A 14,241-nucleotide genomic window follows, 5' to 3' on the forward strand; every position below is an offset into this window, starting at 1 on the left:
GTCAGCAGGCCACACCCTTATGCCATGCCCCAGAAGCCACATGTCACCAGAAGTGACGTCCCCCAGAGACTCCAACAGACATCATAAGGCCAGCAAGGATTTGATTGGCTGGGGCCCCTTCCTTTACCACCACCAGGCAGGTCATTGGCCATAATTCTTTCAGAAAAATTTAAATATGAAAATTAATTAATTCCCGCTCAATTAAAGAAACCTGTCCAGGGTTGTCAGGAAACCCTAGAGTTTCATGAAACTCTGGTTGAGAAAGTGTGTTCTAATCAGTAGTTCTGACTGCCTTTTGGCCACTGTGTGTAAAAATGTGGATTTCACTGTGTTCTAGTTGTCTTTTGAAGATAAAAGCTCTTCTGCCATGGGAATAGCTAATGGTGGGAAAATGCTATATTGGTGAGGGAAAGTGAGGTATGTATATGTTTCCCAAGTCTGGCCAAACCAGTTGTTCTTAGCAACAGACCTCTATCGTGATGCTTTGAACTCTTTTCTATAAAGCAGGGGCAGTCAACCTGTGGTCCTCCAGATGTCCATGGACTACAATTCCCATGACCCCCTGCCAATGTTTGCTGGCAGGGGCTCATGGGAATTGTAGTCCATGGACATCTGGAGGACCACAGGTTGACTGCCCCTGCTATAGAGAATGTCTCGGTTGTCTTGCCTCCTATGACAGCCTTGGTTCGTGACACTTTATTTGTGCTTGCTGGGTAGTAATGCACAGTCTCTGCTCCAGGAAGAGCAGTTCTGCCCTGTGACTTCAGTATGTATATGAATAATCATGTGGTATGCAAATAATCACTTACTGCCATATAGTATCATTCATATGCCAAGGCTCGTACAGTAGACCACTTTGATTGGTCTTGACTAGGGGTAGTCAAACTGCGGCCCTCCAGATGTCCATGGACTACAATTCCCATGAGCCCCTGCCAGCGTTCACTGGCAATTGGGAATTGTAGTCCATGGACATCTGGAGGGCCACAGTTTGACTACCCCTGGTCTTCACTGCGCCTCTTCATTCCTTATTGCAGTTTTCAGTCTTGACTCTGAAGCTGTGAAGAGTCTGCCTTTGACCTGTAAATTTGAGTTTGGCAACGTAGCAAGCATTCAGTTGGAATGCAGCAGCTTTAAGTCTGCCCCTCCTAATATTTGAGTTTAGAACTGTATTTCTGGTTAGCAAGAGAAAGCTTTGTCTGACTCAGTTTGGTCTGACTAAAGCTAAACATGCATGAGCATGAAAGATGAGTCAGACCATTGATCCATCAAGCCCAACCCATCTACAGCTCCCCAAGATCTCAGCAAAAGTGTTTCCAATTTCAGAGATTCTTTTAGTCACAGTTGCCACAAAAACCAGACCTAGACATATTCTTCCACTGGGCTGTCACTTCATCTCCACATAACACAGAAACCTGCCCCCCCCCCCCTTGGAGAGCACCTTGCAAGAAATCCTCCTTGCATCTGCCCATACAACAAATTTGCAGTCCTGCAAACTGCTCTTTAACTTTCCCCCTCCTGGGCTTTCTCTAAACTTGGGTATTATTATTAGATTAGATTTATTTCCCGCCGCTCTCAGCAAGCCCCATATAAAAACACAACTATAATATTTCCATTAAAATTATGTACCCTGTTGGCAAAAATCTATCCTCCCACCCCCACAGCAGCAACAGGCTGCCTCTCGGTGCGCCATAGGGTAACTATGCAAGCCGGCAGTCCACCAATGGCGATGGTCTGGCCTGGGCTCATCTGATCTTCTGTGCTCTGGCCTCAACCGTAGACCTGGTGAAAGAGCTCTGTCTTGCAAGCCCTGCAAAATGCCGAAAGCTCCCAGAGGGCCCTCAGCTCTGCCAGGAACTCATTCCACCAGGTTGGGGACAGGATCAAAAAGGCTGTTTGAGACCAGGCAAACTTCCCGGGGACCAGGGACCATCAATAAGTTATGGTCCTATGGCTGGGAAGGAAGAAGGTGGGCCAGGAAGCGCTTTTGCTCTCTCTGGCCAGGATGCAACTGAATACTGTGTCCCTGGCCAGAAATTCAGTGGTGACTCTGGATGCTATGCTATTTATGGAGGTACAGGTCACAAAAGTAGCCCGCCAGGCGTTTTGCCATGTCAGGTGAGGCTACTAGTGCCCTGTTCACTGAACAGTACATGATACATCTTGAAGTCCTTCAAAGGGAATTATGAAATGTTTTACCTGAATATAAACTTCTTACCAAACCTCAGTGTTATGTGGAGACTATGGAACACCAAACAGCACCAATCAGAAGAATTTATGGCATCACTGGCCAAAACCAGGAGGGTTCATGAACCCAGATTTGGGGTGGGGAGGGACCTTAATGGAGTCTAATACTATGGAATTCACCCTCCAAAGCAGCCATTTTCTCCAGGGGAACTGATCTCTTTGGTCTGGAAGCTATAATTCCAGGGGATCTCCAGGTTCTACCTGGGGACTGACATCCCTAGCGTAGATGGAATATCAAGTTCAGCCTGCTTTCCTTGCCTGGTGGTTCTATCTTTTCTTTATGTTTTGTTTAGACTAGAGGCAAAAACACCCCAATGTAGCAGAACAAGGGAGTTCTACATGGAGCATATTAAAACACTGCCATAAGCAAACAGTTATGGGATCATAGTTAGTAGTAAAACCAACTCAATCCAAAGCTGAACAAAACAACATTGTCCACCTGTCTCCTTAGTGAAGATATCTGGCAAATCTCATGAGACAAGTTATTCCACCTATGTTGGCACTGCCAATGAGAAAGCCTATCCCTGGTCATCTCTTTGCAGTGGCCTCCAGAGGAAGCCTTCAAGGAAGATTTTAAGAAGATGAGCAGTTTCATACAAGAAGGAGTCTTCTGGGTACTGTGAGTCCAGAAATTTTGGTGCTTTATGGGTCAATACCAGCTGGGAAACAAGATTGTAACTAAAACAGCACTTTTAATATCCAGCATGTACACTTTGGCTGGAGAACAGCAGCCTTTTGGCTCAGCTGAAGATCCCAAGGGCTTTTCAAAATGCAGTACTGTCCTCTAACCTTGGTACAATGAGAGGAATGGTACCAAATAGTATGGCCATTCCTTTCCTGGAAAGGGGGCGAGCACTGTAGCAAAACTAGCAAGAGGGTCTTTGATCTACCTTTGTGTATCCAAAGACAGCTGGCTGTAAAATAACCCTAAACTGCATACTTTTTCACAGAGAGCTATCCTACTTGAATTGAGCCTCTTGTGGCGCAGAGTGTTAGGTCAGCAGACATGTTGTCTGAAGCTCTGCTCATGAGGCTGGGAGTTCAATCCCAGCAGCCGGCTCAAGGTTGACTCAGCCTTCCATCCTTCCGAGGTCAGTAAAATGAGTACCCAGCTGCTTGCTGGGGGTAAACGGTAATGACTGGGGAAGGCACTGGCAAACCACCCCGTATTGAGTCTGCCATGAAAACACTAGAGGGCGTCACCCCAAGGGTCAGACATGACCCGGTGCTTGCATAGGGGATACCTTTACCTTTACCCTACTTGAACAGCCAGATGCTTCACCACTCTGGCCTGAAGAACACTCCACTAACCGTACCCCCACATGTCCCAATGAAGACTCCCATGTGGCATTTGACAGAACATTTCTCTTGTTGAGAAAAATATGTCAAGCGTATTGTGCAGTTACAGCCTTATGGGATCCTTCTCATGACAGGATGCTGATTAGAAACAGTTTATTAAGAAAAGACTCAGCCTCTAGGTGGCATCCTGGCTTCATGAATGTGAATGAAAACTCCACTCATTTAATTCTTGCTTTGCAATCCACTGGCACTGGAATTTGAGACATCCATCATCCCTCCATGCTAGATGGAAAGCACGAAGCTCTCTTTTTCAGGTGTGAGAGAGAAACAATCCTGGAACAGTCTTCAGGGCCATTTTGATTGCAGCCTCAGACCAATTCCACTGAGCTCCAACACCATAGTTATGTTAATTGCAGTCTGCATTGTCAAGCCGTGCAGTTGCAATTTCTTTAAGAGAAGCTTTAAGATTATTGTTATCGGTGCTATGACGGGTTTCTATTGTATCCAGGGAAGACAATGACGAGGTAGTGGCAATTTAGAAGAGGTGCAATTTCCCATCACCAAAGCAGATGGGTCATGTTCCTTAACCTTCCTGCTTTTCAGACATTGCCAATTACTTCCCAGAGCTGGAAGAGGGGACAATTAGACATATATTCATATGCTAATAGACGTCATCTCATTGAAAGTGGGTTTTCTTCATTAAAAAAGGAGATGGCTGGAGTGCTAGCGATGTGAATTGATTAAAAGGACAAATTGCATATTCTTGAGCACTTTGCCATTTCTGTGAACAGATCATAACATTCAAGATTCAACTATTGTTTAGTCAGACAACACGGAGAAGCGAAGATTTCCTAGTGAGAATGCAGACAGAAGCTTCTACCAGATACCTCTGGAGCTCTTGCCTCTTTTGCATGATAGAGATCTGCAAAGGCCAGAAATCTTGCAAGCCACGACTGTACAAAGAGGGACTGACTGAAGCTAAGCCTGCAGTGGTCACCTGACTTGGAAACCCTTTCCCCTAATTCCAGGTGCACATGGGTGCGGGGTGATGATGAAAGGGCAGTTTGCACATGCTCAAAAACACATGCTAGATGATTCGAGGAAGCCAAACAAATATTCTCTGGCCTATGTATGTTCTAAAACCCAAAGTTTTGCAATGCCTTCTAGATTTTTGCATTGCCCAATCTTCATTTAGCAAAATAATAAGCCAGTCTTAAAACAACAAGGGTGGGATTGGAAGTGTTGAAGTAGCTAAGTAAGTGCAGTACCCAATGCTACCAGCAGGGTGGATGAGAGTTCAGTAATATGATCTCTTTATCCCTCAAGCATTAAAAACGAGTTGAGGAAATAAATTAGTACAATGCCTGATTTTAATTTTTATTTGCACAGCGTTCACCCTACTCTTCTGGCATGAGCAAACAAGGGTGAACTGTGTGTAGTGTAGGTGGGGTTTTGAGGGGTTAACTCCAAACCACCTTTGCCTAGCTGTACCCACCTCCAGAGAAAGAGGTTGGTAGAGTCATCAGTCAAACCTCCTTGTCCTTTCCAGTGTCATGTAGTATGAGAGATCAATGTAATAAAGGAATGTGGCCTTCCACACATTTAGAATCCCCTAAAGCAGGGGTAGTCAACCTGTGGTCCTCCAGATGTTCATGGACTACAATTCCCATGAACCCCTGCCAGCAAACCCTGGCAGGGGCTCATGGGAATTGTAGTTCATGAACATCTGGAGGACCACAGGCTGACTACCCCTGCCCTAAAGGATAGACCTGCTTGGGTGCTCCTACACATTCTGCTTGGGCTACAAGAAGGTGACCCTTAATAAGCACTCTATAGAATCTGCCTCTTCCCAGTAATATACCTCTCAGCTCATAGCTTCCCAGTGCTGCCAAGGAAGGAAAAGTGAGACTGAAGGGTGTGGTTTCTCATCAGCAAAGAAAGCAAGACTTAGAACCCAGCAAATACTTACTCTTGCTAAGAAGGCCAGCAGAACATCAACAGTTGCTTGCAAAACCCTTGTTCCGTTCCTTTTTGCCAAATTTTAAAGGTCAACCCATCCCACCACCAAGGCATGCTGGGAGATGCTCATAGTGGGAGGAGGGTTATACAAATGTGTAAGGTTTTCTCTGTGAAGTTTGAAGCTTGAGAAAGCCTATTTGTAAGAGAGAGGTGCATCCATTCCTGAAATGCACTTATTGAGATATTTCAGCTCTTCAATTCCAGAGGCTCTGGGTGAGTAGCAGTATCTTGAAAGCTTTGTGAAATACTTCCATTGCCATGGAAGAAAAATACACAAATCTACAGCCTCCAACAGTTTTATAAGGCTAGCAGCCGTTCCCTTGCTCCCTTGGTATAGTGGTTAGGAGCATGGACTTCTGATGTGGTGACCCGGGTTTGATTCCCTGCTCCTCCTCCACATGGAACTAGCTGGGTGACCTTGGGCTCACTCAGCACTGATAAAGCTGTTCTGACCGAGCAGGAATATCAGGGCTCTCTCTGCCTCACCTCCCTCATAGGGTGTCTGTTGTGGGGAGAGGAAAGAGAAGGTGATTGGAAGCGGATTTGAGACTTCTGGTAGAGAAAAGCGGCTTATAAGAACCAACTTTTCTTTTTCTTTTTCTTAGCAGGATTTTTGTGGTTTTAAAAGCTACATGGCAAACAGAAATGTGGCAGTGGCATCTTGCAGCCTAACAAGGTTAACTAAAGGAAATGCTTTTGTGGCCCATAGCCCACTTTTGACAAGGGCATGGATCATCTGATGTGTCTGCTAAAAATGGCTATAGATTATAGATGTTTCTGCTTCATTTGATTTATGGTCAGGTGCTACGTAGGCCAGAATAATGTTGGAAGTTTTTAAAGCAGGGGCTAGATTGCCACTTCACACAAATGCTGATTCTACTTTAGGCAGATTGTGAGTGGGTGAGCAGAAGGAATTGTGTCCATGCTTGGCTCTTTTGGCCCTTTCTTGAATGCCCAGGGAAATACGGATGATCACTGCTTTGGGGACAGGAGGTGAATTTCCTCCAGGCCAGACTGGCCAGGGATTCTGGATTTTTTTGGGGGGGGCATGGAATTGGGCATGGAATTGGGGTCACTGTGGTGGGCAGGTAGTTGTGAATTTCCTGCTTTTTGCAGGGAGTAGGATTAGATGGACCTGGAGGTCCCGATTCTAATGTGATGGGGCTGCTAGAGCAATATGCCATTTGACGTTTCTCCCTTTCCTGCCTTTTCTGGCTGAGGAAAGTAATATCTGTTGAACTTCAGCCTATTATCCAGATAGAAAAGATGAAGAATGATCCCAAAGGTCTTTATTTGTAGCCTTTTCTATGTAACTCATAGGTGCACGGCATTGTAGTTTGGCTCACTCACTTTGTGGTTGGGCGTTGCTCACATACGTTGGTTGCTTACATGGGAAGATTTTCCCTACCAGTCAGATAAGAAGTGAGAAAGGTTCAGCAGGCACTGTTGTGGCAATGTGCATCCTTAGGACCATTTATGCACTGGAGGTTTCATGCCCTTCTGCAGGCTGGAGTTTTAGTCATGGCAGGTTGCCTCACCTTTTCCTGCACCCACACTGGGGAACATTTGGCCTAGTGCACCTCATCCATCCCCGATTTGTGCTCCTGCATGAGAGCTGGGGCAGTGAAGTTCCCAGTGCATAAACGGTTTAGGTGAGGACAGTTGTGGGGTCAAATCAGATTATACTTTGCTATGGGCAGCTAATACATAAAGGAGCCATGTTTGGGACCAAGCAAGGGTGGAAAGATAAGCAATGCAGTCTTATCCCTCACACCAAACCCAAGCCAAAATGCAGTTTCTGTCCCAGCATGAGCAACAAAAGAGGCTTTAGGTCAGCTTTGCTGGTGAAGACAGGAGGACTATTTTGAGGAGGAATTAAGACTCGGATTTCCATTTTAATCAGAAGTACTTTGTATTGACAATTTAATGCTCGCAGCTATAAGATTACTACAAGGATATAACTTGCTCAGTCTTGTGTTATGACTTCTGTCATTTTTGTTAAACATGTATGATCTGTCAGGAGATTATTGCTGTATTCTACTGTATGATTGTATGGGCATGGTCCTTATTCGGTATGCAGAAGATATCTGAAGAATATTAAAATGAGATTGTACCTGGGATCTCATGTATGTTTAATTGTGCACATAAATTGTGGATCCATTATACTTTATTGCAAATAAATAAATAAATGATCTGGTATCATTTCACTTTTGTCTTGGTTCATGACTTGGATGTTACATCCTTCCATCTGGAATTTATACATTCTTGATAATTGATAGGCCTATTACGCCTATTATGTATGCACAACTTAATGCAGAGAATATGAGCAGTCAAGCCTTTATGCTTGACTTCAGATTTTTGTATGCACCATTCTTTTTTCTCCACTGTATTTATTCTACAGCTACAACCCCTGAAATGCATTTTTTCTTAATTTGGGTAGGAATGTCATTGGTGATGTACAAAGGGTGGAATTGAAAGCAAAAAAGTTACACAGTTGCCCTATTGCAGCTGTGCAAAGGAACACTGGCAGAGTTAAAAAAGAACATCCCAGAATTACTCATAGAGCCCCAGCTGAGTGTGTGGGGAGAGTTCTCCCTGCAGGATTGGTTCCTTGGTGGAATCTATTGTTTTAAACCAGCAGGCTGCCCAGCAGAGTCCCAGCAAAGCCTGGAGGAAGAACTTCCCTCACAGGATCGGCTCCTGAACACCCAAATAAACCATCCCTTCTGAAAAGACTCTTAACCGTACCTCAGCCTTTTCCTATGCCTGATTCCCTCCCAGTGATCCAGCTTTAGCAATAAACTCATCCTGCTTGTAAAAAGAAAAAAGAAAGCTTTATATGATGGGAAAAAATAAGCAGTGATGAAGGAGGGGGGGGGAGGGTGGTTGAAAGTGCAGTGTGGGAGGAATGACCTCAATGTAGACAGTGGAATGGCTGAGAGGAAGAAAAGGGGGAAATCTGAGGGAACCTGGATGCTTTTGAATTACCTTTGGCTTAGAACACAGCAAAGGGGAAAACCACCACATAGCCACTCTGAGAGAACACAAACTGAGTATGAAGGGAAGAAAATCAATGCAGAATGAAAAAGAAAGTCTGCTTACAAAAAAGCCATAATTCCTGTCTTCTGGAAGTTTCTGGCCTGGACTTTTGGTTTTCTGGAGGACTTCTTTTTTCTCTATTGTTTGGTTCACAAGAATTAGCAGAAACTTTGGGCAAAAGAGACTGAAGAGGCTTTGCAAGGATGGGGAGGGACGGAACTGAGGGATGGAGGTGGGTATGCCAGGAGCAGACTGTTAAACCCCAATCCTTCCAACTGTCTGTTTGTAGATGTAAAGGCTTTTCAGAACAGGTACTGCAGATTCTGATCTTCCAAACGCAATCGGTCCCTGTGGTCTGAGAAGCCCCCAATCTCAGCATTAATGGCTACAAACATTTGTTCTGAAATAACAATGATGTATGTATTTGCCTACCATACCTCAGAAACCATGAGTAATTTCTCACGAACCTGGGCAGCTCCCTGGTGATTCACCAGCTCTGTAAAGCGCGGTTGAAGGGGAAGCTTCCCACTTGGGGCCCAATGACAAATCAAATTAAGTAAGATTTACTGCCCTTTTTCTAAACCAAAGTAATTCTGTAGGAATGTTCCTTCTTCTTGCCTTTTGCAGGCCTCCTACGCTGTGAGCGGTTCTACAAAGCAACTGCCCTCAATGGAGAGGCTACACCTGCTTGTGACGATTCAGAGGCCAGAGGCCTCAATGTCTGTTCCACCTACCTGAATTGCAGTCCATCTGTACTTGGTTTCAGGTAACAGGACCATAAATACACAGCTATTTTATTTCAGGGCAGGAGTGGAGCTTTTATATAGCATTTTATTCCTCTCTGCAGCTTGTCTCTGAGGCATTGGGGAGGCTTATGAGGAGTCTTTGACAGAATTTTTATTTTTCTGTCAGAAGAAGCTTTACAAATGTTCCCTCTCGACATGAGTTTGGTAAGCTTCACGTTCTCCCTTTTTTTGGAAAGAGCTTTGCTAACCTAAGCTGTACAGTAGATGGCGTTGGAAAAATACATAATTCCTGCTTATGTCAGATCAATAATACTGCAGACTGGCATGGAATTCAAATTAATTTCTTAATGTGAATCTGTATAGAAACTGCAGGCCAAGGGAGGAAGCTTTAGAAGCATTAAGCCCAATGAGTGTTTCTGCATCAATTTAGAAAAAAGCTAAATTGGTTTTTACTTCCAAAACAACAAACCCAGGGTATGGAGATTGGGCCTTCGCTATTCGAAGGTATTTGGACAATGACAACGTTCAAAATTTATCTCAGGCTTGGTTATGGATTTGATGCCGCTCTTGCAGAGTCTCCAGTGGGTTTGCGATTCTGGGCATTTCCACACTGCAAAAAAAATAGCGGTATGCCAGCTGAATGACGTAGCGCTAAATATTATCGCGCCTCCCAGCTCCTCCTCACCTTTTTGCCGTGTCGCTGTGGTCTGCCACCTTTTTGCACTTCTCACTCTCCACAAGTGCTGCTGGCAATGGCGGAAGAGAGCAATGCGCTTAATATGCGACTCTCTTCTACCTGTCAATCAGTCCAAGCAGCCAATCCCCTTTCTCCATGTTTTAAAGGTCCTGCAATGCTCGCTATTTTTTTTTAATTCATAGTTCTCTGTTTAAATGCAAATGCATGTAACTTAAAAAAATTAATCTCATTCCTGTTTTTTTTTTTTGGGGGGGGGAGGAACTTTAGAGAGGCATGGTTTGTGTTACAGCTTTTTTGGGGGTGGGGTTATTTCTGGCATTGCCTGCATGCTTGTCCTCTTATTTGTTGCTCCAGGATGTTAAACCTCTTTAAAAAGAAATTCCTGTCCCTGGGAACAAGGGAGAGGGAGGCAGGTGAGAGGGTGGAATTAGGCAGGTGCCTTTAGCCCATTTTAGCCTCCATAACTTCCTTCTGCTGGTTGCCTGCTGGTTGCTCTCCTGTAGTTTGTGCTAAATAGGTTGGGGAATCCACTTTATGTGATTCCCCAACTTGCGCTTTAAAATGGAGGATGTAGCCAGCCGGTTACTGCTCAGACGCTGGATGTTGGTGATGTCATATGGGGGGGGGGGCGGAATATGACGACTACATAAGGTCAGCGTTTCACTACATTTAAAGGGCATGGAAATGCCTTCTCAGTTCATCATGTGACCACTGTTTCTTGGAATCTGGCTTGCCTCATGGCCAAATCTGCTCCCCATCTTGGCTCCTCCAAAGCTGCAACTGTCACTGGGGAACTTCTCTCTGAGGAATACTGTTTTGTGCCAAAACAATGCTCCCAAAGTGACTTCTGGTGAAAGTGGCCTTTCCTCACAGTTCCTTGCTGCCAGCATTCTTGTCCATTTTCTTTTTTATTTGATTTGCAAGAACATAATGCCTAGTCAGTGTCACGAACCGTGGCTGATTCCGCTCGATCAGAAGCGACCCTCGCGAATAGAACTGCTTCAGACACATGTGGTGCTAAGAAGCTGGTCTTTATCGAAAGGTTCCAGAAGATGATGCGAAGTACAGCATGGTTAAGGTGCCCAGACATCTCGATTCTGGCGGGACTGTCCCGATAATTAATAATTAGTCCCGGGTCCCGTGGCTTTTTCAGAAAGTCCTGCTTTTTTGAAAGAAGTACTGCTGCTGGCTCACCAGCAGTCCAGCTTGCCCTCGCCCACTTTCTCCTGCGGGCAGTTGCTGTGGCTGTGTGAGAACGGGAGCCCCTGGGGGCAGCGTGGGGCTGCGACAGCCTCTGAAGCCCAGCCTAGCAAGGGGGCCCCAGCTTTGCTGGGCGCGTCCAGATTGGCCCGCTGGACCAGAAGTGCTGGCCGGACAGGAGCTTCCTGTGTCCAGACAGCACCCAGACAGAGGCTGGACAGGCCTGCCCAGATGGGCATTTCAAAAATATATAAAGGAATTATGGTAAGGATAAAATACTCATGTAAGGTTACTTTGCCTGGTGGCTTAAATGTATAATATCATCAGAAACATTGGGAGATTTAACCAAATTCGACCCTCATTTTTGATTACAAATAAATAAAATAACATATTGTGAGCTACTTGTCAGTTTCTTAAAATAAACGGTTTGTTTGTCCCTGCTAGAATTTATACATGTTTTGGATACAGTGGTCACATCCTGTTCATTCATAGCCCTGTTATTGTAACTGAGCTTTAAAGTTAAACCTTCTCTTCCAGGGGTTGGCAGAGGCTCTGAGAAATCCTGATGTATGTTCAGTCAATAATGTGAAGGTGCCTCACGCTTGACTGCCTCAAGGAAGGAAGGAAGGAAGGAAGGAAGAAGGGAAGGAAGAAACGAAGAAAGGAAGAAAAGCCAGTCGAGCTGTGAGGTTGTGCTCCTTTTCCCAGAGGGATCAGGCTGACCATATGCTCATTTGCATTTAGTTCACTTAAAAGGCTGAAATTAACAAAAAGAGACGGGAGGCATAAAAAGAAAGTCAAGCTTTTTAAAAGCAGGCCAGGAGGCAATGCTATGCACAAGCTATTTAAATATAATTTGTTCTGCTCACTTCTAAATTTAAGTCTTGACTTGCCGATGATCTTCTGTAAAAGTTCCTCTCTCTCTCTCTCTCTCTCTCTCTCATCTCGTTCAGCTTTCGTCTCAGTGCCATAAGGATGAATTCACATGCTACAAGGTTCTTATGAGAACAAGGACTTTCCTGAAGACAATTAACCACCCACATACTATGTCTGTGTGATTTGTCATCTATAACCAGCTGCCCTTCATCGCATGAAACCTTGCTGGTATTGGCGACAGATTTATTTATTTGTTTTTTTGTTTTCCTGCCTTCTCTGTAGTGACTCAGGGTGGGTTACAACAACCCAGAATACACAGGCAAAATAAGATGTGTGGGACAACAGTGTACAGACCCATGGTCACAGCCCTAGCAGCTCCTTCCACCATGCTATTTGAAGAGCCCACTAAGTGTATGTATGTGAATGAATGTCTATATGTCAATGCCTTTTCAAGGACTCTTTTACTGAATCTGTAAAATCCCAGTTTTCAGTGCAATTGAGAAGCTGTGGAAGAAAAAGGATTTGTATTTATATTTCACCTCTGCGTGCTTTTGTTTTTTTGTTTTGGTATCACCTGTGAACCACTGTGCTCCATCTGGAATGCATTACTGGCCTGTCATCTTTCATGATTACCTAAGAACTATAAAATTTGAAGGACATATTCCTGTGCTAACTGGAAGAGCAAATGCTCTTTTAAATCAAGTCTTCACCTTTTGAACATGGGGGAAGAAATATGAATGAACTGTAACTGTGATGCTGATGTCCTGGGTAATTTTTAAGGCAAGCAGAAAAATGTTCTAGCGTTACAAGACAGCCAGAGAGCTCTTTTAAATACAAGCTGGGGGAAAATAATACAATAATACAGAAGGAGAATCAACTAAAGAATAAATGTTTATTATGCATTAACGAGGCTTTCAACGTGTTGATCACAAATCCCAAGTTAATCTATCATCTGTGCAGGAAAGATCTCACATCTTGATAGAACCTCTGTCTGAGAGTGTTTAGCTTTTCACTTCATCATTAAACAATGCTAATATACCAGTTTGGTGTAGTGGTTAGGAGTGCGGACTTCTAATCTGGCAATACACTGTCCACTATACGGAAATATTAGGGCCAAATTCTTGCATCTGCTCCTAAACAGGAGATGGGAGGCTTCTGACAAACATGAGATCCTTCTGATGCTAAACAGCCAACATCCTGATTTAATAGACAGAGTCATGGACTTCTTGCAACCAGGACCACAACTTCTATCTGCCTTATGGGTAGGATGGAGTCCTTAAAATGAAAAACTTCAGAGGGAGCGAGAGGGCATGTACTCGACTGTAAATTATTCTGGAATGATGTCAGCACCTTAAATTAGAGAGAATTAAGGAACAAATGCTGCGTGATGAGATACTTCTTAAGGCATCAAAAGACAGACTGCATCAGTTTTTTCACCCCTGCCCCTGAATTGGAGAGAACGTTTGTCCTCAGTGATGGAGTCAGTTCCTTAAGCAGAGATTTCAAAGCTTTGAACAAGCTCCAATGTTATCACTCGATTGCATCCCTCAGAATTTTTCTTTTAAGTCAAACATCATGCTAAAGTTTTCTGTGCCAATGTGGTTCCCTCCACAGTTTGTAATGGAGATAAATATTTAAAGGTGGGGGCAGGGTGTGCAATGAATCAGCCTCAGAAAGGCAAAAGAAATCTCCTAGGGGTAGCTTAATGGTTTCTGTGTCTTGGTGCTTTTATCTTAATAACTCACTCCAAGAAGATAGATTCAGGTGGATAGCTGCGTTGGTCTGAAGCAGCAGAACAACATTTGAGTCCAGTGGCACCGAAGAAGAAGAAGAAGAGTTCTTATATGCTGCAGCATGACCACATGACAATCTGCCTCTTTCCTCTGTGTATGTAAGATTTTGGGTTTTTACTAATAATAAGTGCACTGCAGTTTTGCAATTAAGGCCCTTCGGTCTGGGTGACTAAAGCCTTTTCTTCTTCAGAGTTTTGGAAGGAATCGGAAGATGAAACTCATCATCCTGCAGGTCATTTTAATTTGTTCTAGTTATGACAGTTCCATGACTAATATTCCTTAATAATTTCAATTTCACACAGGCGTTGCTTTGTTCTTGCCTTGGAAA

At 44.1% G+C, this 14,241-nt stretch overlaps 1 long non-coding RNA gene across 1 annotated transcript; it reads left to right on the forward strand.

Moving 5' to 3' along the window:
• Positions 1 to 962: 962 nt before the first annotated feature.
• LOC143822926 (uncharacterized) lies at positions 963 to 13,366 on the forward strand. Its single transcript, XR_013226307.1, has 3 exons — positions 963 to 5,775; positions 9,229 to 9,367; positions 11,782 to 13,366. It is a non-coding gene; the product is annotated as an uncharacterized LOC143822926 (long non-coding RNA).
• Positions 13,367 to 14,241: the final 875 nt, after the last annotated feature.

Source organism: Paroedura picta, chromosome 13, assembly GCF_049243985.1.
Source record: "Paroedura picta isolate Pp20150507F chromosome 13, Ppicta_v3.0, whole genome shotgun sequence".
Lineage (NCBI taxonomy): Eukaryota > Metazoa > Chordata > Lepidosauria > Squamata > Gekkonidae > Paroedura > Paroedura picta.